Below are 27,133 nucleotides of genomic sequence, written 5' to 3'. Positions count from 1 at the left end.
GGGGCGGGGGGGGGGGTGCTGGGGATATAACTCAGAGTGAAGAACCTAGGTTCAATCCTCAATACCAGAAAAACAAAATTCAAGGGCTATGATAGGCGCCAATGAGCCAGAGAACTATAGGGCAGCATTTGCCTAAGGCTATGTGTGGTAAGAGCTAAAAGCACAAAAAGAAAGTTATGACACGTGTGGCCTTTTGGTACACTCGTTGCACTTCCTCACTATGGACCTTTTGTGAGACTAATTCTATGTAGTATTCACTTACCAGGTACTTCCATAGAGTCCAAACACTAACATAGTGCTTATCATAAGCCAGGCTCTTTCTGAACGCTTTACAAATATGAGCATGTGTAGTCCTCCTAGCCACCTTATGGGGTAGAAGGCACTTGTACTTTACTCATTTTACAGGACAGCCAGGCACAGTGATGAAGTAACTTGCTCAGAAACAGAAAACTTGACAGTGTTGATGTAGGATTAAAGCCCCCTGCAGGGGAAAAATGATATTTCCCTTGGGAATAATCTTCTAAGAATTGACATTTGTCCTAGAAAAATTCTAGGAACCCAAACAGGGACTTTTCTTCAACAAGCTACTAATTTCTTTGTATTCCAGTCTGTTCTAAAAATGGGTAATACCTATTTCATGTGATAGCTTTAATAAGGTACACAAACTACTTAGCATGGAGCCTAGGACATAGTAACTCAATAAGACACCTCTTACTAATTAATAACTCTTAAATTTGAAAAACCTTCAGCACATATGGGGACTTTGCACCAGTAAAATCCAGTCACTTGCTATCCACCAGGTCTGCTCCTAAACCAGTGCCATGGAGTAGGAGTCGAGTCATCAGCACCTAGTTAGATGCCGAGGTTCGCAGACAGGACCCTTGGTGCCTCTCTGGAGAGCGAAGATGGGCTCGCTTGATTTTGGTTAACCAGTCTCCTAAGCATAAAACAGGTCGTGATAGTATTGACTTTATAGAGTCAGCCTTATATGAAATCCTTTCTGTGAAGCTTTTTTTTTTTTAACAGACCTTGGTACATTGAAAGAGCTCTATAAATGAGGGGAATGAGCTCCTTGAATTCTGCTTATTTTCTAATGCATTCCTAATGTCCACCTTGGGGCTGGCTCAAGCCAGCTGCTCAGTAAGCACTTGCTGAATGAATAAATATTAATATTGTCATTGTTACTTTGGGAAAATCCAGCCAAAAAATTCTAATGGTGAAGATTGTGTATCTGCATGGACAAAATGCTCATGAATCCTTGAAGAGCTGGAGTATTATAAAAAAAACTGGGGACTGAGAATGAGCCTCGGGAGATGTAAAGAAAACAGAACTATATTTGACAACACCCCCCAATGTGAATAATGCTTCAGTGAAAGTGAGAAAGTTGGAGGCAAATGTAACAAAGCGGCCTCATTACTCTTACTGCCTGGAAACAGTATTAGGCATTGACAGTTTGTTGTAAAAAACATTGAGGTCAACCAACAAAATCCCCTTGTCCTGAAACTGGCTCTCAAAGCAGCCTTCTGCTTAGATTTTAATTAGCAATTGCAAGTGAGAAGTTTGAAGGTATATTTGGCATGCATGATGAATTTTTTAAACTTTTAAAAGTTAATTGGTTGCTAACAGTCATGAGTCACTTAATAATGGGAAGCATTCTGAAAAATCACTAGATGATTGTGTCATTGTGCAAACATCATAGAATATACTTACATGGACCTCGATGGCTATGGAGTCACTAGGAGATATAATCTTATGGATTCACCATCTTATGTGCTACCTGTTGATGACCAAATCAGCATCATGCCACATATGACTGTATTTACAAATCAGAATATTTCTTTAAGAAAATCTAAATCTCCAATTGCTGAAAAATCAAAAACTAGACACCCCAAATCCTGAATAGCGACAATTAGGTGAAGATCATATGGGCTGTATATTTTAGAAAGGGAGCCATGGGAATTATGCTTTTACCTTACACACCTGGTTGATTCTTTTCTTTACTACCTGGCCTCATAGGCATTATAGAGTCAGTCCCTCCATCAGGCTGAGTATTTGATAGGATACACTGGCTATTGTTTTGTGTGTTGCAAATTAACAAATTGTTACTCTAGCTTGTGCCATCTGCCTCTATGGGCTTGGTTAGTGTGAGTCCCTAAGCCTTGGGTCACCTCACCTCCCAGCACACCAGACAAATTCAGATGTATGAACCCGCTCAGGAGTTTGAGCTCTGCCCAACTTCCAAGACAGGTCTCATTTCAGCTAACAGACTATTCTCTGCACAGCCCTCTACAACTTGCCAGTTATCTTCGTGGATTCCTCAGTGCTCAGAGAGCATAATGCCAAATGATTTCTGAAGGGCAGGGACATCATTTACCACCTGAGTGGCAAATGAGACGATGACCCAGTTAATCTATGAATCTACCACAGATGCTTGACAAAGCTCCGCTGTTTGATTGTCCTCGAAGAAATCAGCCTTAGATGTCACCTCATTGTCTTGCACATAACAAAAGCCAATGGGAAATTGTTATTGACAGACTCATTCCTGCCTTGTGTCCCTTGCCATCTCTTTGTGGCTTCCTTCACGAGCTCTTTTTCCCTCCCAGAAAAAGCTTGTGACCTTGGAGGCTCTTGCGCTTCCTTTCCTGCCCCTGTAATAGAATGAAGGTGTTTTCCTGCTACCCTGGGAGCTGCAGCCAAAGGAGAACCACAGATGCCCTCTCAGCTTGCGGCCCATCCTTCCCGCTTCATCTCGGCAGGAAAGGGGCTTTGCAATCCACACTTTCTTCTTCTCTTCTCACATCAGAGCAAAAACAAACAATATTTTGAATAGCATCTTCATATAATAAAAATAACCAAACCTTCTGCTTTCCACACAACCCAAAAGGAAGTTATTTGTTGCTGCCTAGTATGAGCTATCAGCATGCACTTGGTATTTCTTCCCCACTGGGGTAACAGATATGCACTGAGCCATCTGTACTTCTCCTCTGTTCTCATGACCAATGTTGTCATTTGCAAGTCACATTAGGAAGAGAATTTGTGGTCAGACTTTGAAGCTAATGGGCTTAAGGATAGACCAACCCCTTGGCTTCACTACTGTGACTCCAACTGCCACCACAGCAACCAGTCTGGACAGTTACACATCTTCACAGACAAAAGACCTTGGTCACTCCTCTTTCTTTATAGTTGGGAAATAAGCATTGAAAATAGTATATTATTCGGGGAACATACAGAAAATAACCTTGTATTGTATTTCACGTGTAAGAGGCAGGGATCCCTACAGCGCTGTGCTAATGGATTCCTCTGGAAACGTCAGGGTTAATTATCCACCCAAAGTATGGTCTAGGAATCTGCTTCTCATTCATCCTTCCCCTAGACAAGCCTAAAACTGGGCTCAAAGAAAGTTCCCCTTGACAGTCTCAGGGAACCTTGCTCTTTTTTTCCTAGATTGCTCAAATTTCTAAAGCTCATTTACTGAGTTTCCATGTGTGGAGGCTCTTTCTCAGAAATGCTTGGAATGAGCCCTTACCGTGTTTGGTCAAAAAGCTCAGAATCAAGAATAATGTAAGTTGGGGAACTTGGAGTTAAAAGGAAGTTAGAAGTCTTCTCTGAGCCCTTCTGACCTTGAGATCCAAAAAGAAGTTAAATGTCCACTAGCCTGAAAGGTAAGAGTTTAAATGCCTTTGACTTCTGGATGTTAGATGCTTCTGCACATCGTATGTAACCCCACAGCTTTAGAAAACTGCAGAGAGAGACAATGCATTTCCCTCTCCTCAGAATGTCCACACAGTTCTTCCAGTTCCATACTTTGAAATTTCTAAAACCTTTGCCTTTCCAGCTAAAAATGAGTCTTGTTGGAGCATTCAAATGGATAAGAGGGCTGGGGTTGTGGCTCTGTGGTAAAGCACTTACCTAGCATGTCTGAGACTCTGGATTCCATCATTACTGCAGAAGGGAGGGAGCTGGGAGGAAATAGGAGAAGCAGGAGGGGAGGGTGAGGAGAGGGGAAAAGGAGTCAGGACAGGGGAACTCACACCGGACTCCCACTTCCCAGGATGAAATGGGGTACAGCCTCTAAACCCAGAAAAAGCTGCTTCAGCAGCAAAAACAAGCATTGAACTCTAGAAATATAAGAAGGGCTGAAAACAAGGAAATACATGATTTTTTGAAGTAATAATCTAACAAGTAAATGAACAAATGAACTTAGGGAGTTCTCCACCCCAGGAGAACTGAATTGAAACCCTGAAAATCGCGAAGGGTTTTCCTTTTATGTCCTCCACACCAGACTCCTACACGGATGAGCCCAGGCATCTTATTGCTCTCCTTTCCACAGCTAGCTGTCACTCCTTTCCCTCCCACACCAGAATCCTCACTTCAGAGCCTTCTTGGGCACACTGGGCAGGTTCGGCTGGCAGCCCCACCTCAGTGAGCTAACGGACTTGGCTGGCTGGCACCACATCCTCCTGCCCATCCTTGCCATGTGCATGGCAGGCTAACCTACCTCCACCTGAATGTCTGTGAGGACCTAGAGCAGCACCCGGACAGCGAGGCAAAGGTCCCTTCTCCCCTGCATCCCCAGACTTATAGGGATCTGTCACCTGAATGCAGCCCCCAGAGATGTGGGGTTGGGAGGCCACAGGGCCAGGACAGCGCCCCAGCTCTCCTCTTCCCCACTGACTCGGCCAACAGGTTCTTTTTTTTTTATTTATTCTTTTATTGGTACATTGTAGGTATACAACACAATTACATTTCTCACTGGGAATTGTACCTTTACATAATGCATCTTGGTTCTTACTTTTCACCCTTGCCCAGCCCTCCACCCCCTCCACCCTTCCCTATTTACAAAGACTTTATTTCCATTTTTTCTATTTTCTCATATTAATCCCATTCCCTTCTATCCTTTCCCCTAGCCCTCCCACTTCCTTCCCCTTTGCCCCTTTTCTTCCTATTTCACATGACCTATTATACATTTAGTCCTTATTTACACTTTCAGTTTCTCACACCAGAGAAACTATTCGGTATTTATACATGTCTGTCCTATTTATTTCACTTAAGAGTATCGCCTCAATGTGCATCCATTTAGCTATAAATGTCTCTAATTTCTCATTTTTTATGGCTGAGTAGGACTCCGTTTTGTTAAAAAAAAAACCACCACATTTTCTTTATCCAGTCTCCAGTTGATGGGCATTTGGGCTGTTTCCAAGTTTTAGCTATCACAAACTCTGCTGCTATGAACATGGGTGCACATATATCACTGTGGTATGATTCTTTTAATTCTTTGGGGAAGATCCCCAGCAGTGGAATGAATAGCAGGGTTAAATGGGACTTCCAGTCCTAGTTCTTTGAGGTATCTCCATACTGATTTCCACAGTGGTTGCACCAGTCTACACTCCCACCAGCAGTGGAGCAGGGTTCCTCTTTCCCCACAGCCCCGCCAGCATTTGTTATTGGTGGATTTCATGATAGCAGCCATTCTGTCGGGAGTGAAGTGGAATCTCAGCGTTGTTTTCATTTGCATCTCTCGAATGACCAGTGATGTTGAACATTTTTTCATGTATTTATTTGCTATTTCTACTTCCTTGTCTGAGAAATGTCTGTTCATTTCAGATGCCCATTTTCGGATTGGGTCTTTAAATTTGGGAGGTCTGATCTTTTTAAGTTCTTTATAGATTCGAGATAGTAGACCTTTGTCTGAAGAAGAGCAGGTAAAGATTTTTTCCCACATTGTGGGTTGTTTCTTCACGCTGCTGGTGGTTTCTCTTGCTGTGCAGAAGCTTTTTAATAAGAGATCCCACTTGTTGATTGTTTGTGCTAGTTCACGGGCAACTGAGCTTTTGTTCATAAAATCTTTTCCTACACCAATGTCTTCAAGGGTTCTACCTAACCTCTGTTCCAACTGGTTCAGAGTTTCTATTTTAATATTTAGATCTTTAATCCATTTTGATTTTAGTTTAGTGCATGGTGAGAGATATAGGTCTAGTTTTAATCTTTGGCAAGTTGAAGCCCAGTTTTTCCAGCACCATTTATTAAAGAGGCTATCTTTCCTCCAGTGAGGGTGTTTGGCTCCTTTATTGAAGATGAGATAGCTGAGTGTGTCTGGCATTGTTTCTTCATCTTCTAATCTGTTCCACTGGTCCTCAGGATTGTTTCTTTACCAGTACCATGCTGTTTTTATCACAGTAGCTTTGTAGTAGAGTTGCAGGTTGGGGATTGTGATACCCCCTGCCATGTCTCTGTTACCTAAAATTGCTTTTGCTATTCTGGGTCTCTTCTTGTTCCAAATGAATTTTTGGATTGTTTTCTCAAGATCCATGAAGTATGCTGCTGGGATCTCAATTGGAATTGCATTAAATCTATATAGCAGTTTTGGAAGTATGGCCATTTTCACTCTATTCTTCCTACCCAAGAGCAGGGGATATCTGTCCATTTTCTGATATTATCTTCAATCTCTCTTTTCAGAGTGCCATAGCTTTCAGAGAAGAGGTCTTTGATTTCTTTTGTTAGGTTGATTCCTAGGTATTTCAGTTTTCTGGATGCTATTGTGAAAGGAATTATTTGCCCTATTTCTCTCTCAGTGAGTCTGTCATCGGTGTAGAGGAAAGCTATTGATTTTTGTGTGTTGACCTTGTAACCAGCTACTTGACTGAATTTGGTTATTAAGTCTAGAAGACTTTTGGTGGAGTTCTTGGGGTCTTCTATATAGAGTATCATGTCATCTGCAAATAATGACAATTTGACTTTTTCATTTCCTATCTTTATTCCTTTTTCTTTCTTTCTCTTGTCTAATTGCCGTGGCTAATGTTTCCAGAACTATATTGGACAAGAGTGGTGATAGTGGACATCCTTGTCTTGTTCCTGATTTTAGTGTGAAGGATTTCAGTTTTGGACCATTTAGTATGATATTGGCTGTTGGTTTTTCGTAGATGGCTTCTATCAGTTTAAGGTAGAGACCATCTATTCCAATTTTTTGTAGGGTTTTTATCATAAATGCATGTTGGATTTTGTCAAATGCTTTTTCTGCACCTATGGAGATAATCATATGGTTTTTGTCCTTGGCTCTATTGATATAGTGTATTACATTGATTGATTTTCATATATTGAACCATCCCTGCATCCCTGGGATGAATCCCACTTGATCAGGGTGTATGATCTTCCTGATGATCTGCATTCTGTTTGCCATTATCTTATTAAGGATTTTTGCATGTATGTTCATTAGTGAGATTGGCCTATAGTTCTCTTTCAGTTGGGTCTTGCTCTGCTTTGGGGATCAAGGTGATGCTTGCTTCCAGGAATGAATTTGGGAGTATTGCTTCCCTTTCAATTTCACTGAAGAGTTTAAACAGTAATGGCAGCAGTTCCCTTCTAAATGTCTTGTAGAATTCATCAGTGACGCCATCAGGGCCCGGGCTTTTCTTAGTTGATAAGTTTTTAATTACGTTTTCAATTTCATTGGTTGATATTGGGTTGTTCAGAATTTTTAGGTCTTCGTTCAACTTTGGTAATTTATATGTATCTAGGAATCTGTCCATTTCTTGTGTTGTCCATCTTATTGACGTATAAGTTCTGGAAGTAGGTTTTGATGATCCTCTGGATTTCTGCTGGGTCTGTTGTCATTTCACCCTTTTCATTCCTAATTGCATGGATTTGGGCCTTTTCTTTCCTTTTTCTGACAACGTAGCCAACAGATTCTTGATCAGCTTCAGGCAGGAGAACCAGCGGCTACAGCACCAAGCCTCCTTCCAGGCCTATTGTGCAGGGAGCAAACTGTGGTCTTGGCCCTGAGAAGTCAGTTTTCCTCCCAAATGGAAATGTAAAAGTCCATTTGGAAACTGAAAACCTCAGAGCCATGTGGGTTTTCACAGTGTGCTTTGCAAAATTCTTCCAAACTACACTCCCCTGAGGACAAAGTCTGACTGAAGCCAATGTCCGAGGAGGGGACAGAGATTTCCTGGGAATGGAAAACATATGAGTCAACAACAAAGCAACACCCCACAGCACTCGCTTATCAAAGGAGCTTCTAGAAATCCAAAAATACAGCAGCACTGCCCTTTGCTAAAGGCTTCTGCAGCACTATTTGATTGGGACAGGAACGTTTCGCCCTTCAGACAGCAAGCTGCCCAGCCCAGGCCCTGCTCTGGGCACTGCACTCCCTGGGCCCTGCTTCTGTGTCTACCCAGGACACACCCCCTGAGGCCCATCTGTCAGGCTCTGGAAGCTGGCTGTGTGTTCAGAGCTGGTCCCACGAGAGTGGTCGTTACCTCATCCCCTAGAGATGCTGCTGTGCCAGAGCCAAGCTCCATCACATGCACCCTTCTCCCCACCTCTTCTCCTTGGCCCCTGTACCCTGAGCACAGGCCAAGGTATCTTCCAGGCAGAGGGCAGGTTGTTGGCACATATCTTTCTCTGGCTGCCCAGGACCTGCTCCAGCTAACCTGGATGAAGACCACACTCCAACCTCCTCTCCAGGGAAAACTGACTGTCCTTTCCTGGGATGAGGAACACTCGGAGGCTTAGAACATGAACAGGAAAAGATTCAAAGGTGTTGGATTTGGCTGCAAGGCTGCTGCATGGAAGAGAGCTGGTGTTTTTAAAGGGCCTTAGTCTGTTGAGCCTCACTATTTGTCCTCAGAACTCAGCCAAAAGATGGGATCTTGGAGGGAAATATGTGTTGGTCTATAAAGAATCCTTGATGGCCTTATTACACTGTGATTCTTTGTAATTACATTATTTTTCTCTAAAATGAGATTTGAACACACAAAAGTGAATGCAGAGAAGCATGTATAATCACATAAGCAAATGGCCAGCTTTGTAGGCTCAAGATATCACATATTTGTGATGGACGCTATTATTTTCAGTGTCATATGAGTGGGAAGAAATATTTTTACTCATTTATGTTGTGATATTGTTTATATCCAATTGAAACTTAAAGGACCTTGGCCTCTTTGGACAAAAAATGTTCCTTCCCTGGAAGACCCCTTACTTTGGGGATTCCTTGGCAAGATAATCACTGCCTTCCATAATTTTCTCTAAAGAAATCTCCATTTGAGTTCTCCAGTGCCTCTGGTTACCAGCGGTTTTGTTTCATTTTGCTTAGGTTTCTGCATCTAAAATGATTGATGTCAACCCACTCTCTCCTGACACCAGGAGAATCAACCCCAACAAGCAAAAGTTTAGCCAGATTCAAGAGCAGATCTGGACTTCCAGCAGCTATGATAAATAACCCTCTGGTTCTAGGGGTGTTATAGATGGAGCTCTTTAGTTGCAGGTAATACTAAGCCCATATAACTAGTAAGGGTATGTGTGTCCTACAGCTGTAAATTATTAATGTGTAAGAAATTTACTTATAGGCAATGAAACAGTATAGGAAAGAACAAAGGTGGTCCTTGTGGGCTGGCCAGGAGATATGGCCAAAGATGAATATCTGGGGACAGAGCTGGATCAATGGGAGATTCTTCTCCATGTCTGCCAGGGATGACAAGGGCTGATTTGTTAGACAGAAGGTACTTGGAATTGATCCAAAGATTCAAAGGTTTTCAGAGAAGAATAGTGCCAGGGAAAGAGGGCTTAGAATTTTGGAGAGAAGTGTCAGGTCCAGGTGTAAGATTTGAGAAAGGGAAATCTCCAAACCAAATTCAGGGGAGAAGGAACACCAGAAAAAAATTTTTTTTCCAGACATAGGTGTTAAAATGCTTGTAATCCCAGCTATTTAGGAGTCTGAGGCAGGGGGATTGAAAGTTCAAGGCCACCCCGGGCAACTTAACAAGACACATACACACACTGACACACAAAGTAACCTTGTTTTTTCCCAGAACTAGGGACAGCAAGGGAGCAGTATGGCTGGTCGTGTCTCCTAAAGTTGGGGAAGGAATAATATGAAAAGCAGACTCTTCTGTGAGATTATCATGACACGTAAACCTGCTTGGTATCTGCCTTTGAAGAATGCATAACCCCCTACTAAAAAATAAAGGACTTATGCACTAACAGGAGTTTGGTCACAATGAGTCCATTAGGAAGAGAAAAGGGAATCATGACAACAGTGTGGTATAGGAAGAAGACAAAGCTACAACCTGACATGGGGTCTCATCCCTTAGTTTTGCTACTAACAGATTACCTGGCCCTGGGCCTCAGTTTACTCATCTATAGGAAATCTTGCCAGTCTTTTGACCAGCCAGGCAACAGGTACAACCTGGACAAATACATTCTAAATTCCTTTCTTTCACCTGGAAAACAAGGGCTCAAGTTCAGGATTCATTTCCTTTAGACAAATCCAGTTTGATTCCCAGCTCTGACAAATAATAGTTGTGAACTTGGGAAAATTCCCCTCTCTAAGGCTCAGGGAGGTTGCAAAAGTGGGCATGATAAGCCTCCTGTCATTGTAAGAAATAAGGCAGCATGTTCCCCTCCCGTGGTAGTGATGCTCCTGGGAGGCCACTACACTTCCAGACCCACAGCAGCTACATTTGGCCAGGTGACTTGTTCTTGCTCATTGAATGAAACAGGTGATGTAAGTCACTTGCAGCCAGACTTACAAGCTTGCTTTGTTTGTTTCCCCCCTTTTTTGTGGTACAGGGGATTATACCCAAGGGTACTCTACCACTGAACTGCCCCCTCCCTTTTATTTTTTATTTTGAGAAAGAGGTGTGCTAAGTTGCCCTGGTTGGCCTCAAACTTTTGATCTTCCTGTTTCAGACTCACAAAGTACTGAGCTTACAGGAATGCACCACCATGCCCAGCTTACAAAAAGCTTTCTTATACTTTATTCTTGCATGGTAGGGCTGGGAGGGAGATCCTTTTGGTGGCATTGCCCATTAATGTTTCCATATGAACTTTATCCATTTCCCATTAACATCCTGTTACTGTTTCTTTATTAACCAGGTTCATGGCTGAGGTCTCCTGCATTCACTTGGCCCTTCCCTTTTGGTCCCAAGTTAGTGTTTGAGCTTTGTCCTGTAGTCAGCACCCAAGATTGGCTAAGTGGGGGGGGGGGGTCATCCCTTGTTCTAGAGTTCACACTGATACTGATACAGCTCCTCAGCAACCTCCTAAGCTCCTGAGGCAGGACCAAGCAGGAAGATGGATCCCTGAGCCTACAGCAGCTCTGATTTCACAAACCTGACTCCTTTTCACAGCTGAGGACTGGATGGCCAGGCTTTTTGCTTCCTTGGTAATAACCCCTTCAATCAGCCATCATCCTCCTGTTTTATAGCAGTTTGGTCCTGAGGTCTTCCCCTCTGTTTCCTCGCCCCCTTCTGTTCCTCTTTGTCACAACCAAACATGTGGGTCTTTAACCCCTTATCTCCATCTTTGTCTTGAGGCATAGAATATACCAGCTAAAATCATTATCCTACCATCTCATCCACACAGGGACCCGGGTTAGTGATGTCTTCTGCTTGGTAGACTCTTAACAGGTCTGCAGACTCAGAGTTGAGGGTATATCGTTGGGAGTTCCTTCTGCTGCTCAGGATCGTCACATAACAATACTAAAATACCGGTTTGCCTCAAATGGCCACCGCACCAGGAGAATTCCATGTTACACTCAAGGTCTGGGAGAGATCTCCTCTGTAGGTATGTGGATGCCAGGACCGTGGCACCCAATTCAAGAATCACGTAGCTCTAGACCACCCATGTGGCAGCAGGGGACCTTGCACTAACTCGCCAACCATTACCTATCTCTAATTTCACCTAAATTCTCTGATGCGGTCCCTTCACGTCCCATAAATCAACAGATTCCTAGCCCCTCCTCTGGCTGCTGGTGGTAATGATGGAGCTCAACTCGCTTCTTTCCCCTGTTGTTGGTTCTCCAGTTGCCACATTGCATATTAAGAGATTTTAGGTCAACATGGGGGCAATGATTCCACCACTATGATGGTGGCCTAAGCCTAAGGCTTCCTTTGTCATTTCCTTCTTGTCCTAAAACATTGAAAATGTTTTCAAGAAAAGGAGTAGGATTATGGGCAGTCTTGTCTTCCATAACCTTACTATTAGGTTAGAACAACTCCTCTATGGCTCCCACAGTACAAGGAAATAAATCTCATAACCACCTGGTTACTTGCAATCCCAACTCGGCCACTGTCTGCCATTGCCCTCAGCAGGTACACCTCCCACACCCAGGATGGCCTAACTGGCCACTCTGTTCTCAAAGGGTAATAATCAGAACAAGTTCTATGCGCTCCCAGTTGGCTACCACCTGTGGAATGTGGGTGAATGTGGAATGAGGAACCTCGTACAGTGATACGGAAAGATATAAAGCAGGCTTTGAGGAAAGACTTATAAGCAGAAAGTCTGTAAGAGAAGATATGGGGTCCCTGAGATCTTATAACCCCAAGGAATGGTCAGGAGTCAGGTCACAGCTGAATATACCTTGTCTTGCACTCCCCTGGGGAACTTCCTTTTTGCCATTGTGCATTTTCATAGGGTGGCCAGGAGCCAGATTTGCAGACAGGAGAAAATAGTTGAGTCTAAGCTTTGGCTGTCCTGGGGAGGGTGGAGGCCAGCTCTGATAGACTTGACTTCCCACAACGTCTCCAGGCACTATGCACAATCCTTCCCACTGAGGGAGGAAAAGCCAATGGTCCCAGATGGCTTTTTGCCAGGCAACCTGTATAGTGTCTTGGGTCATCCAAAGGGTGATCTTGTTTGTTTTTCCATGGGGATGCTGCACATTGGCAACATTGTGTGTTTGGGGATTTGGGGCACAGACCTATGACTTGTGATATGGATTTTTTAAATTTTTCTTATTGATGGCTAAAGACAACTCAAATGGTTAGAATGAATTTATAAGTAGAGTTGTATGCAGTTAGTTTCAATGTGCAATTTTGTTGTTGTTGACACTTTGTTAGATGCCTTATTTTTTTATTATGTTGGTACATTTTAGATATTCATAATGATCACATTCATCATAGGGAATTTGTACCTGTACATGATATATCTTGATTCTTTTTTTCCCCATTTCTCTCTCTCCAACCCCTCTTCCCCTCCTTATTTATAAAAGCTTTGTTTCCATTTTTTTCTGTCTTTTCTCATTTTCTTTTCCTTTCTCTTCCTCCACCCCAGTTCCCCCTAACCATTTAAACATTTTCTTCCTATTTGACAATATTTATTTTACATTATAATTCTTCTTCATTTTATTTCATGAAAAACTAAAATTTCATAATAGAATAGAAGTCATAGACAAAACAGATTCTCATAAAAAAAGATAATACATAACTTTCTTTTCAATAAATTAGTATAAATGAAACAAATTAGCATATACATTAAAATATTTTTGAAACAATGGAATAAGTAATTTGGGGTATTATATAAACTTATCCCTATTTCCTGTTTATCTTCTATTTCACTCTTTATTTGCATATATGTATTTTTAGATTCTCATATGTTTCTTTATGGCAGAGTAGTACTCTATTGTATATAAATACATTTTCCTTATCCTTTCACCTGTTGATGCACAAATATGCTGTTTTGAAGATTTATCTATTATAAGTTGTGCTGCTATAAACATAGGTATGTATGTATCCCTGTAATATGATGACTTATGACTCCTTTGGGAAGATACTTAGAAGGGGGGGAATAGCTGGGCAAGTGGAATTTCTATTTTTAGTTCTTTGAGGACTCTCCATACTGATTTCCATAGTGGTTGTACTAGTTTACACCCCCACTAACATTGTAGAAGAGTCTTTTCCCCATATCCTCAACAGCATTTGTTATTTGATCTTTTGATGATGGCCATTGTTTCTGGGGAAAGATGGTGTCTCAGAATATTTTTAATTTGCATTTCTCTAATGGCCAGTGATAATTGAAATTTTTTTTCCCTGTATTAGTAAAATTCTTAGACATAGACAAAGACTTTCTGAATGGAACCCCAATGGCACAAAGAAATAATCCCAAGAATCAACAAATAGGCTCATATAAAATTGACAAGCTTCTGCACAGCAAAGGAAACAGCTAATAAAGAGGCACCTACAAAACTTTTGCCAGCTATTCCTTGGACAGAGGACTAACATCTAGAATACATAAACAGTCTTACCACTATATATTTTTTTGCTACACAATTTTCTTAGAACATTACTGGTTTATTTTTAAACTTTATATTATGAAAATTATCAAATATACACAAAAGTAGAAGGAGTAGTATAGTTGAGTCCCTGTTACCAATATGTGAGCCTCAACAACTATTAACATATAAGAAGTCTTCAGTATCTTTAGATTCCATATCCAAGGATTTAACCAATTATGAAAAATATTCTAGAAGAATTTGCATGTATACTGAATATTTAGACTTTTGCTGTTATTCCTTAAACAATACAGTATAACAAATATTCAGGCCCAAATATTATGAATAATAGTATATAAAAATTATTTAAAGTATATAAAACAATGTAAGTAGGTTGCATGAAAACACTTCACCATTTTACAGAAAGGACTTGAGTATCCACCAATTTTGGTATCTGAGGGGGATCCTGGAACCAATTCCTTGAGAACACTGAGGTACAATTGTATTGCCAGTCTTGATTTATCGGCCCTGCCACACCCCTTTCCTCTTGCTGAGATTTTTTAAATTATAACTGTACAAGTCAACACTTCTGGGTAAATTTATACATCTGTGTAGCTTCCTTGTGTGAGGGATCAAACCCAGGGCCTTGCACATGCTAGGCAAGTGAGCTAGGGGACAAAATTATAATCTTAATTTTATTTTTGGAATGTTAAGTACAAATGTATAGAAATTTTTTTTAATATTGACTTTGTATCCTGCAACCCTGTTATGTGTCATTTTTTTCATTGTAGGGACTGAATACCAGACATCCACATATTAAAGGAGGCTTATGGTTTCAAGAGATTCAGTCCTTAGCCAGCTGGCTACACAGCAGAAGCAACACTGCAGAAGAATATGGTGGAGCAGAGATGCTTAGTTCATGGTGGCAGAAAAGCAGAGCAAGAAAACAGTGCTAAAGAGGAAGGGGCCAGGGACCCTGAGGCTATACTTCCACGGTCCAGCCAGACACATTCAGAGGTGTTGTCTTAGTTATTTTCCTCATTGCTGAGACAAAATATCCAGCACCTGAAGTTAAAGGAGGAAAGATTTATTGTAGCTCAGTTTGTAGAGGTTTCAGTTCATAGTTGGCTGGTTCTAAGGCAGGGCAGCATGGCACAGGGGCATCATAGGGGAGAAACAGTTCATGGCAGGCAGAAAGCAGCAAAGAAGCAACAAGGCATAATAGCCCTCTTTCTGTCTTTTATATTCTATTCAGGCTACTGCCCTTAGGGTGGGTAGCATTCACACTTAGTGTAGGCCACCCTTAGTCCTAATATTGTACCATGACTCAATCCCAGCATCACATCCTTAGTCTTGGTATACACACTCTAGATCTAACCATGTATGAAAAGCCCCATCTATGACTGCATGAGGCTTTGGGGACACATCTAGACTAGACAGAAGTTATAACAACTGTGCTTTATTAATCCCTTAGGCAGCTCCCAAGCCAATCAAGGAGACAAGCTTAACTGTCACACTTACAGAAATTGTTCATTAATTCTAGTAGTTTATGTGAATTCTTTAAAATGTCTGCATATAAGATTATGTCACCTGAAAATATAGTTTTACTTTCCTTCAGATTTGAAGGAAAGTACTTCTGGTACACTGTTGAGTGTAGGTGACAAGATAGGACAACTTTGTTTTGTTACACATCTTCAGAGAATAATAATCAGTGTTTCATCAGTGAGTGCAATATTAGCTGTCAGGTTTTCTAAGCTCCTCAATCCCCTGTGCCCAAAGTCCCACCACCAGCATAATTGGCTATTCTATGTCCTCTGTGTTACGGTAAGAATTATAGGATCAGCTTGTCAATTTCTGCAGAAAAACCATAGGGGCTTGGATAGGAGTTTGATGAACCTATAGCTCAATTAAATGAATATTGTCATCTTAACATTAAGTCTTCCAGTCCATGAGCATAGTGCCTTCTAAGTTAGCCATCTATCCACCTTCTCTACTTCAAACCTCCAGAGAGCTCCAACTTGTTGTACTATAAATTATACTTTGATAAACATCCTCATACATAATTCTACTTATGAACTCCTGTGAAATTTTTTTGAAAATTCAACCAGGACTAGAATGGTTATGCACATGAGAATGAATATATTTGCTTTACCAAATAGTGCTAAAGTGACTTACCAAATGGCTATGGCAGTCTCTACACACCCACTGGCTATTCATAAAGTTTAATCTCAGCCCCCTCCCCCTTTTTTTGGTACCGGGGATCAAACTTGGAACCTTGAGCTTGCAAGGCAGGCCCTCAGCCCTTTTTATTTTGAAGCTCAGCATAAAGGCCCTGGGTTCAACTCCTGGTACCAAAAAGAAGCAGAATCCAGAACCCTACTCCAGATTCCTATAACAAGATGGTTAACTTTGACAGTTAGTTCTGAATCCCAGTGCATTTTTATGAAGGGTTAGTGGACACCCAGTTGTATTTATCACCATATCATGGTCACTTTCCCTGCACCATTTATATGACAAGCCAACCAGTCCTCACGCTTGGCACTACATTTACCTTATAGTAAGTTCCCCTGCACATTCAAATCTTTCTCCGCATTCATTTCTGTTTCATCAGTTCACTAGACTCTTTTTGTGCCAATATGCCACTATTTTAGATATAACTCTGTAGTGAACTTCATATTCATAAGGCAAGCACCCCTATTTATGCTTGCTTGTTAAAATGGGCTTAGCTGTTTATAAGTGTCAATTTTTTTCTATAAAAAATTAACATAAATCTTGGCAAAATTTTCAAAAAGTTCAAATTAAATCTTCATTATAAAAATATCAGGGCCGGGCATTTAGCTCAATGGTTCTGCCACCTGCCTCACAAGCACACAAGGTCCCGAGTTCGGTCCCCAGTACCAATAAATAAATACCAAATGTTTCCATACTTGGAGGAGGGAAGGAATAGCATGTATGTAATATGTTGCCTCATTTTGGGACATGGAACAGCTCTCCATTTATCAGCTCTTTTATATCTTTTATAGAGATTTTTATGGAGCATGTGGTATTCTTAGTTGTTAGATTTTTTTCCACGCAATGCTGAGGACCAAATCCAGGGCCTAACATGTGCTAAGCAAGTGCTCTATCACTAAACTACATCCACAGCCCTGCATTTTATTTTTTTCAGTAAGAGGCGCTCAGATGCGTTTTTTTGTTTTGTTTTGTTTTGTTTTTGTACCGGGAATCAAACTCTGGTCCTTGCACTTGCGAGACAGGCAGCAGAACCACTGAGCTAAATCTCCGGCCCTGTGTTTTATGTTTTTAATGTTATACTGAAGAGGTGTCATAATTATTGCTGATTTAAAGAAATGGTTTTCCTTCATTTGAGAGATGCAGATGAAAACAACACTGAGATTCCACCTCACCCCAGAAAGAATGGCTGCTATCAAGAAATCAACCAATAACAAATGCTGGCGGGGCTGTGGGGAAAGAGGAACCCTGCTCCACTACTGGTGGGAGTGTCGACTGGTGCAACCACTATGGAAATCAGTGTGGAGATACCTCAAAGAACTAGGGCTGGAGGTCCCATTTGACCCAGCTATTCCCCTGCTGGGTATTTTCCCAAAAGAATTAAAAGAATCATACCACAGAGATATATGTGTACCCATGTTTATTGTGGCACAGTTTGTAATAGTGAAAACTTGGAAACAGCCCAAGTGCCCATCAACTGGAAACTGGATAAAGATGTGGTTTTTTTATAAGATGGAGTACTACTCAGCCATTAAGAACGAGAAACTAGAGTCATGAATAGCTAAATGGATGCATATTGAGACCATACTCTTAAGTGAAATAAATAAGACACATGTGTAAATACCGAATAGTTTCTCTCATGTGAGAAACTGAAAGTGTAAATAAGGATTAAAATAATTAAAATGAATAATTGATAATTTGAAGTATTAAAAGGTCCAAAGGTGTAGGGGTGGTGGGAGGGGAAGGGGAAAGGAAAGGAAAAATTATGAGAAGAAAAAAAATGGAAATGAAATCTATGTAAATAGGGAAAGGTGGAGGGGGTGAAGGGCGCACCGGTAATGGGGAAAAAAATAACCGAGATACATCATGTACAGGTACAAGCACCCAATGATAAATGTAAATGTATTGTATACCTATAATGTACCAATAAAAATTTTTTTAAAAGAATGAAAATGGGGGGCCAGGGATTTAGCTCAGTGGTTCTGCCACCTGCCTTCCAAGTGCATGGTCCCAAGTTCGATCCCCGGTACCAAAAAAAAAGAATGAAAATGGGGATAGGGGATTTAGAGGAGGGAGATGGGAAGGCAGGGGAATGGGATTTAAAAAGGAAAAAGGCTGTATTATGTACATGTGTCCACTCTCCAAGACGATTAGAGTGCATGTACTGCAAACATTACTAATAATAAAATATGTCTGCATAGTCTTTGATCCTCATCCTTTCAAGAAGTAGGGTCCTTCCCTCCCCTAAGTGTATATTTAATGACTCACTTCTAACAAATAGCATAAGGCGAAAGTGATATTGTGCAACTTTTGAGACTAAATCAAGAGATGTGTGATAAGACCCTCTTCTTCTGTGTCATGCCACTTGTTTAGGGGGAGCCTCCTGCCCTTCTGTGAGGACATTCAAGCAGTCTATGGAGAGTCCTCCATGGTGAGGAACTGAGGCCTCTGCCAGCGATCATGTGGATGCCCTATTCCACAGTGAGTCTTTAGATAGCTGTAGACCCAGCCAACATCTCAACTGCGGCTTCCTGAGAGGCCATCAACCAGGACCACCCGTGCTTCCAATAGCTACATAACCCAGAGCTCCATTCACGTGGCATGACCAGAATCGGCAATTCTATGGAGACAGAAAGTTGATTAGTAGCTGCTTAGGACTGGACATTATAGGAAATAAGAGGGTGATAGCTAAAAGGTATGGGGTGGGTTTAGAGGTGATGAAGATGTCCTAAAGTTGACTACGGTGATCGGTGCACATATCCCTGAGGTTATTTAAATCTCTTGATTTTTACTTTAAATGGATGAATTATATCTCAATAAATCTGTTCAAGAAAGTGGGAGGAAGAAGGAAAGGAGAGGGGAAAGGAAGAAATTAGTCAATCACAAGGGTTACTGCGTCAGCCCTTTCTTCCACGGCAATGAACTCTGTATACTATGGGTTCAAGTAGATTTGTCTAGAGCCCTTGGAAAATTGTAGAGTCTTATTATCACTAATTCTAGACTAATGTAGCCAACTTTCTGTATATTTACATAAGAACTCACACGTGTGTCTTCATAGGACAAACAAGACAATTCCCCTAAAACATAGCAAGCTACACTGATCAATAAGTTGTGAAAATATCTAAATAAAACTACAACAATTTTATATGGAACAAAACCTTTTTAAATATAAAAACAAGGGAAACTAAAGTTGTACCGTCATTTCCTTTTTCTCGTTTTGGTGTAATAGGGTTGGTAGGCCCGCCTGCATGGATCTTTCCCAAAACACATATAACGCCATCTGGGAATAGGCTCAACATTTGTACACATTTAATGTTGTCAAAGCTACCGGTGATTCCAAAGCTGACAATTCATTTGTCTAGAGTTAATAAATGCCATTGAAAATTGTGTTGCTTTACCAAATAAATTGAATTCCTTTTGTGTTGACTCCCTGAGAAAACTCTTTTAATTCCTAAAGCAGCCTTATGCATGCAGGCCTCAGCCTGAGAAGGCCCACTGCTCACCTCGTGGTGGAAACTATGACAGTGCTGTATTTAAGATGTGTCAAATAAAACAGTTCAGAGTCACTGCTAAGCGTGAGCTGATCGATAAATAAGACAAGCAAGACTTTTCTCCTCTAAGGTAGTTCCAGCTGCGTCCTCTTGTCTCTCCCGCGATTGTTACCTCTTTACAAACCCTGACCTGGAGAATCCTCCTGAGCCGGGGTTGCCATATTCTCCAGTGCTCCTCCTCCTCCCCACTGATGAGCCCCTCACACCTATGGGGACCAACTGTGGGGATGGCAGAACCAGAGGCCACTCAACAGAGTAGACCCTCAGTGTGCCCATAGTGACATCCATACTCAAAGTGAAATGTCACTTGACTTTTCAGGAGCTTCTCACTCAGAATGTCTTTATTCTTGTTTAGCACACAGTCATGACAGTACTAGTAATCTGGCTTCCTAGCCAACACAAGACTAGACATATTTAACTGGTGGTTGGAGAGAAGCCCCTGTCAGACATGAGTATCTGGTAACAAGAAGAAGATAGAAAATCCTGAACGTGCCAGGTATGGTAGCACGCACATGTAATCCTTTCAGTCAGGAGGCTGAGGCAGGAGGATCACAACTTCAAGGCCAGCCTGGGTTACATAGCAAATTTGAAGCCAACCTGAGCTATGTAGTGAGACCTAGGAGAAGAGAAGTTGAGACTTTGAAAGATTACATTATGCTCAAGACAGTCTATTTTAAATAGGATATAGATTACCACATTCATATAATTTTATAGGGCTGGAGGTGTACCTCAGTGGTAGAGTATTTGCCTAGTATGTGTAAGGCTGAGTTTGATTCCCAAAACCACCCCCAAAAAACCCATAAAATAATAAAAAGTCTTAGTTACTTTTTTGTTGCTGAGACAAAGTACCTGATACCCACAAGTTAAAGTAGGAAATGCTTATTTCAGCTCACAGTTAATAGCTTCAGTCCATAGTCGGCTGGCTCTTAAGGCAGGGTGGCATGACAGAGGGGCGTGGTAGAGGAGAAACAGTCCATAGCATGTCAGGCAGGAGGCAGGGAAGCAGCAGCCTCCTTTTCCCTTTATATTCCACCAAGGCTACAAGCCTATTCGTTGGTACCATCCACATCCAGGGTGGGGCTTCCTATTATCCACACCCAGAAAGGCAAGAAGGCTCCCTCAAACCTCTTTTATAAGGAAACTAATCTCGTTCATGAGGGTAGAGCCTTTCTCACCTAATCACCTCCCTTGGGCCCCTAAATATTATCAAATTGGGATTTAAGTTTCAATGTATGAATTTGTGGGTGATACATATATTTAGTACCCTTGAAGCTTGACCCATTTAAAATACAACAAGAGGGCCCGGGATTTAGTTCAGTGGTTCCGCCACCTGCCTTGTAAGTGCAAGTTCCCGAGTTTGATCCCCGGTACCAAAAACAATAAAAAATTTAAAAATACAACAAGGGTTAAAATATTACATGTGAAGTTGGACTGGAGAATAAGTCTCGGGCCTAGGAGCAAAAAGCAATCATCCTCCTATTTCTCTCATGGTCTAGATGTGGGAACCACATACCCAGGGGAGTTCAGGAACAAATGGGCTATGTGGGGCAGGCATCTGCTTATGCCCCGCCTCACACAGAGCACAGGGACAGAAGAGCAGGGAAGGCCAGGTATGGGAGACATTTGAACACGAGCCTTGCCTAATAGAGTGGAGTGCAGCAAAATCTGCAGAACCTTCAGTGGTCCTGAGGCAGGGACTTCAGAAGTCTCAAGTGTGTGGTCACTTTCCACTCACAAAACATTTCTGAGTTCTGAGCTGTGTACAGAGGATGAGTCAGCTGGCAAGCTGTAAGTGAAATTTCCTAGGTCTGGAGGTGCTTTAATAAAGACAAGGCAGCAGATGATGCTACAGGGGGGCAAGATGTGTGGACACTGGGAGCCCCTGGCCGCCTTTACCTGAGTCACTTAGGAATTCTGGGACCTGCCACAGCCCAAGAACCCACATTTGTCCCGAGCCCTCTGCTGGAGGGCAGAGGTATTGTGGGATTTGTGAGAGAGTAGGTAACACAAGTGAAGATTTGAGGGGCCTCAGACGACTTGACAGGCTTTGAGTTGAGAGGCTAAGAACCTAAACTAGAAACCCCAGAAGGCAGAGCAGGCTCTCAGTGTTTCAGACTAAGGAAGCAAACATCTGCCGGGTTCGCAGTTGGTAACCCCAGGGGTCACATCCTAGACACAGAGATAAACTAGAGGGAACCTGAGTCTCACCAGAAGTGTATCAAAGCCCTGATTCAGCTTAGCTTCTGTCTAACAGAGGAAAGGGGGAAGTTGGATTATCTGGAATCTTTGCAGGCTTTAATCAAAATGTCTGGCACAAGATAAATATCACTAAACATGCAACAGATTATGCACAGGTAGCTTTTTTTTTTTTTTAAATCAGACAAAAAATAGATCCACAGCTGGTACAGATGTTGGAATTAATGGACAAGGACTTTTAAACAAATATGATTAATATATTCCAAAAGTAGAAAAAAGGATAAATAGATGAATTACTAGGTATTTAGAATAAAAAATCAAGTGGACATTCTAGATCAAAAATTACAATAAAAATAACTCAATGGGTTTATAGATTGTGCATATAGTTACTAAGTAACTAGAAGAAATGTCATTAGAAAAGAGTCAAAACAAATCAGTTTTTAAAAATTTGTAGTTTACCCAGTTTTTTCTAGCTTTTTCTTTATGAGAAAGTCAGCCTTCCCTGATGCACAGTAGCTACCAATAGCAGGCCTGGTTTCCCACTGTGGACTGGCCACACCACTGGTCACGCGCCTCCACCCCACAGGGTTCACACACTCTACCTTCTTCCTTTGCATACTTGTAGCAGACTCACTTGTAGCAGTTGCAGTAACTGTAAACATCGGTGGCAAACCCTGGTCATCAAGACTTTTGCCACCCCACTCCCCTCCATGGCTGCTCTCTCCCAAGAACCTGAGCCCCAGTAGGGACAGGCTTTGAAGAGCTGTACCCCTTGAGCCTGAATGAGCAGGTCTCACTGACAGCCTGGGACTGGAAAGTGGCCAAGACCTCCAGTCCTCTAGGCTTACTTGGCCAGGGGAGGGTGAGGCTTTAGAAGCAGGATGTGAGGGGGCTGAGGCATTGCTCAGTGGTAGGGTGCTTGCCTAACGTGTGGGGTCCTGGGTTCAATCTCCAAGGCTCCTAATAGTAATAGGATAAGGGAAGATTTAAGCAAGGAGGTAGGGTTCAAATTCTGCCCCTCCTGTGTCTCAAATGAATGGAAAGGATTAGTTAAGAGAAAAATTATTTTCTGGGAGATTTTGGTCCACTGAAAACATCTCTAGAATTCTGTGGTTTCTTTAGAAACCAAGTGGCCTCGTAACTGGGCTCACAGTTTGACACAGCAATGTCAGGGGCATCTGCCACCTTGTGGGGAACACATGCTCTCCTTCAGGGTAGGGAGAGGCAGGTGCGGCCCAGCCCTGGGGCTGAATGGAAGGGGGGCAGGGGCAGTGTTGGCCCTAGCACCTGCCTAGGAGGGACCCCCCACTACAGTTTCATCCCAGGAGCCCCCTCTGGTCCCAGAGTTGATCCCAAGGGACTGATCCATGTGCCCCCTCATTGATGCAGCCTGTGGGGTCCCTGCAGGTATCCACAGGACCTGGAAGCCAGAAGCCAACTGCCAGCCTGGCACCCAGACCCCTGCTGCTCTGGTACCAGTGGCCCTGTTACAGTTACTCAAAAACCTTCTGGAAACCTCTGCTTTCTCGGCAGCTGCTTAAATGGGGTGTTGATATTCATTAGGAACAGCTGTGTACCCCTTTCCTGCACTGTGAGGGCCAACACAGGAGAAGGTGGTTGCTAGGAGACAGAGGCAAACTTCAAGCGCTGAGTGGCTTCTGCAGCTGGCTCTGAAGCTCCCTCGCCCAGGCCAGCCCAGCTCAGCCTGAAAAGGAAAAATGGAAAGCATGCCCTCCACCCCCACCCCCACCCCATAACTTCAAAGGAGACTTTGCATGTGTTAGCAGAAAATAGCAAAGCTCTTTGTTGAACGTAAAATAAATCCCCCACTTTTTAACTTTTACTTGTAACTCTGCTGTCTGTTTTCATCAGCGTGCCAGCCTGCTATGCTAGCATAGAAACCACTCTGAAGTGTGAGGGCTTTTTAAAATTTTTCTTTTCATGTTCCTGCTTCCAGAAGTATGAAGGTGATGCACTGGACCAGACAGAAACCTACAAAAAACAGAAGAACCAGGAAATTCCTCTACATTGAATTGCAATGTAAAGATTTAGGTGGCCAAATAACCTCAGCCTCTTAAAAGGTTTGGGAATCCCGTGAAATGATAAAAGTCCTAAAATATCCTCAGAAAATAAGCAACAGCAGTAAGAGCTGGTCAGACATCAGGAGCCACAGGCACTGCTAGATTTGGTTTGCTGGTGGCAGGATGTTGAACTGAGTTCTGGGTCCCTTGGTCCTCAGAGGCCCCTCAATGTGTGCATCTGAAAACAGGATGCCCACATCCTGGGCCGGGACCCTACAGTCCCTTTCAGCATCCTCACACTTCTGCCTGACTCGCACCAACCCTGGCATTTTCCTGGGACAGGAAATAACTGATAGAGCTAGAGGCACAGCCTGGCTATAAAGACTAAAATATTTCCTATCCACTCCTTTCCATAAAACCTCTGCTTTACATCAAAGCCTAAAATCAAGATTTTTCTTTAATTCTCTACTTAAATACAAAAATATTATTGTTTGCTATAAATACTTAATCTGCTGGAAGATTAGGTAAAACTCTTGAAGATGTAGGTGTAGGCAAAGACTTTATGAACAAAACCCCGATTGCACTGGTGATATTACAAAGAATCAACAACTGGGATCACATCAAATTAAAAAGCTTCTGCGCAGCAAGAGAAACCACTAACAGTGAAGAGTCAGCCTACAGAAAAGGAGATAATTTTTGCCCGCTACTCCTCAGAGGACAAATATCTAGAACATATAAAGCACTCAAAAGAATTAGACTCCCCCAACTTTAAAGACCCAATCCAAAAGTGGCCATCTGAAATGAACAGACAGTTCTCAGATAAAGTACAAACAGCAAATAAATACATGAAAAAATGTCCAACATTGTTGGTCATTTGAGAAATGCAAATTAAAAATATTCTGAGATATCATCTCCAAAAAGAATGGCTATCATCAAGAAATCAATAACAAATGCTGGTGAGGCTATGGGGAAAAGGAACCCTTCTCCATTGCTGATGGGAGTGTAAATTGGTACAACCACTATGGAAAACAGTATGGAGATCAAAAACAACAACACTAAAACTAGCAGTTCTGTTTGACCCAGCTATTCCCCTTCTATGTATCTTTCTGAAAGTGTTAGTCATCATACCACAGTGATGCATGTATACTCGTGTTTACAGCAGCACAATTTTAATAGCTAAATCTTGGAAACAGCCCGTATGCCCATCATCAGATGAATGGATAAAGAAAAATGTGGTATCTATATACGATGGAGTACTACTCTGCCATAAAAATAAACGAGACAATTTTAGGTAAATGAAAGCATCTCAAGACCTTAATCTTAAATGAAAAAAGCCAGACAAGTTTAAATAGCACATTGTTTCTCTTATGTGAGAGATCCAAAGTATAAATAAGGAACAAGAGGGAGGATAGATATTAAGTAGGAAGAACTTGTTCAAATGGGAAGGGGAACTAGGGAGGGAGGAAGAAGAGAAAGAAGGGGGAAAGGATTTAAAGAAAAAATAGAATTAATTGAAGGACAATAATGGAAATACCATACAGCTTTTGTAAATGGGGTGGGGGTGGGGTGCTTGGAAGAAGGGGAGGGAAAAGGGACAAAAGGGGTTTTTTATGTACATGTACAGATCTCCCACAATAAATGTGGTCATGGTGTACTGCAAACATGTAGTTAAAAGTAAATTGAAAAATTTTTGTTTGCAGCATGCATACAGCCAATTAAAAACATTAATTTAAACTTCTTTGTTTTCTTCTGATAGTCCAATGATAAGTATTTTAAGTGTTATTCGATATGACTTGTCCATAGTGTAATCCAGTTAATTTGGGTATATTACATATTTTTTTCTTTTCTCACTTATTCCTCATAAACAATCCTATTTTGAATTCTCTACCCCAGAGAGAGACTACTTTAATTTTTATCCAGAGTATGTATTTTGGTCAAATATGTACTCTCGCATCAAGTTTCAAAATCATTTCTAGTGAACTTGAAAATTGTCCACTGTTTTCTGTAAATATTATGCTGCGATAACCGTCAGAAGCAACGTTGCACTCAGGTCGTGGGTATGTAATGTTACTACTTGAGATCTTCACTTCCATTTCCTGTCTCAGTTGAACACCTTGACTGCTGTTCAGTCTTCCTTTGTCAGCTTTAATAATGACATGAGTGCTTTCGGGTATGCAAGCCTTCTCACTTGTAGCGTGTGCAGTTGTTAAAAATGAATGCAGTCCCATTTCTCTGAAGATTTTCTACTTTCTCTCTCTCCAGCTTTTTTTCCTCTCTGGAGCCTAATACCATATTTTGTATTTCTGTTTTATCTTCTCATATTTGTAAGGATCTTTCAAAAGAGTGTAATTGCATTCCCAATACATACCATTTTAACATGTACTTTACAAAAATGTCAATTGCCACAATGTAAACATTAAAATGGATCATGTTTTCAAAGCAAGGTGTTTTTCACTGCAATAATCACTATCGCTTTTATTATTAAAATTAAGAGAATTTTAAAATCAATTTTTGAAGTTGAGAATTTTTATCGAAAGCTTTGAAATTTAGATTAAATCTTGTCGAACATTTTTCTAAAAATAGAACTATTTAAATTCTAGAATCATTGCCTATTTAGTTGCCAATGTAAAGAACAGATATTTCATTGCAAATGTTACCTCTAGGCCTTTTTACACACATATTTAAGAGCAATATGAATTATTTAGTAGAAAATGTTCCACAGCCACCACATGCCCCTGTTGTATCAAAGAATTGAAACCAAGAATTAAAGACAAAAAAAGTCAAGAAAATGGACACTTTGCATGACCGAGAAGCAGCACTCTTTTAGTTTCCTGCTGAGTAGTTGACAAGTTAATCTTCTCCTAATGCTCAGTCCTAGGTTTCAGAGTGGTGTGTCTCTGTATAACCCATAAACTGAAGCCGCCCTGTCACTGCCCCCTTTCGTACAGAGTGAACAGCAGGGACAGACATGTCCTGAGCTCAGCAAGGGGACAGCCACTTCTGGGTCACAGGGACAAGGCAGGCTCCAGAGGGGATTGTACCTTGAACACAGCTCAGGAGCCTGGGCCCAACCTGGACAGTGACCTCCACGCGCCAGCTCAGAAGGGGAGCACCAGCGACCAGGCGCGGGGAGGGAGATCTGAATGGTG

General features: G+C 41.7%; 1 long non-coding RNA gene across 1 annotated transcript; it reads left to right on the top strand.

Annotated features, from left to right (window-relative positions):
* The first annotated feature begins 13,393 nt into the window (after positions 1–13,393).
* Positions 13,394–18,583, top strand: LOC110346327 (uncharacterized). The gene is made up of 3 exons (XR_002390291.2): positions 13,394–13,497; positions 14,779–15,004; positions 17,363–18,583. It is a non-coding gene; the product is annotated as an uncharacterized LOC110346327 (long non-coding RNA).
* The last annotated feature ends 8,550 nt before the right edge of the window (positions 18,584–27,133 follow it).

This window comes from Heterocephalus glaber, unplaced genomic scaffold (assembly GCF_053883595.1).
Source record: "Heterocephalus glaber isolate CG9 unplaced genomic scaffold, H.glaber_assembly_v1.0 deba00001608, whole genome shotgun sequence".
In the NCBI taxonomy this organism is placed as follows: domain Eukaryota; kingdom Metazoa; phylum Chordata; class Mammalia; order Rodentia; family Bathyergidae; genus Heterocephalus; species Heterocephalus glaber.
Note: the sequence above shows the minus strand (reverse complement) of the source record. Positions and strands in the feature narration are given on the sequence as shown.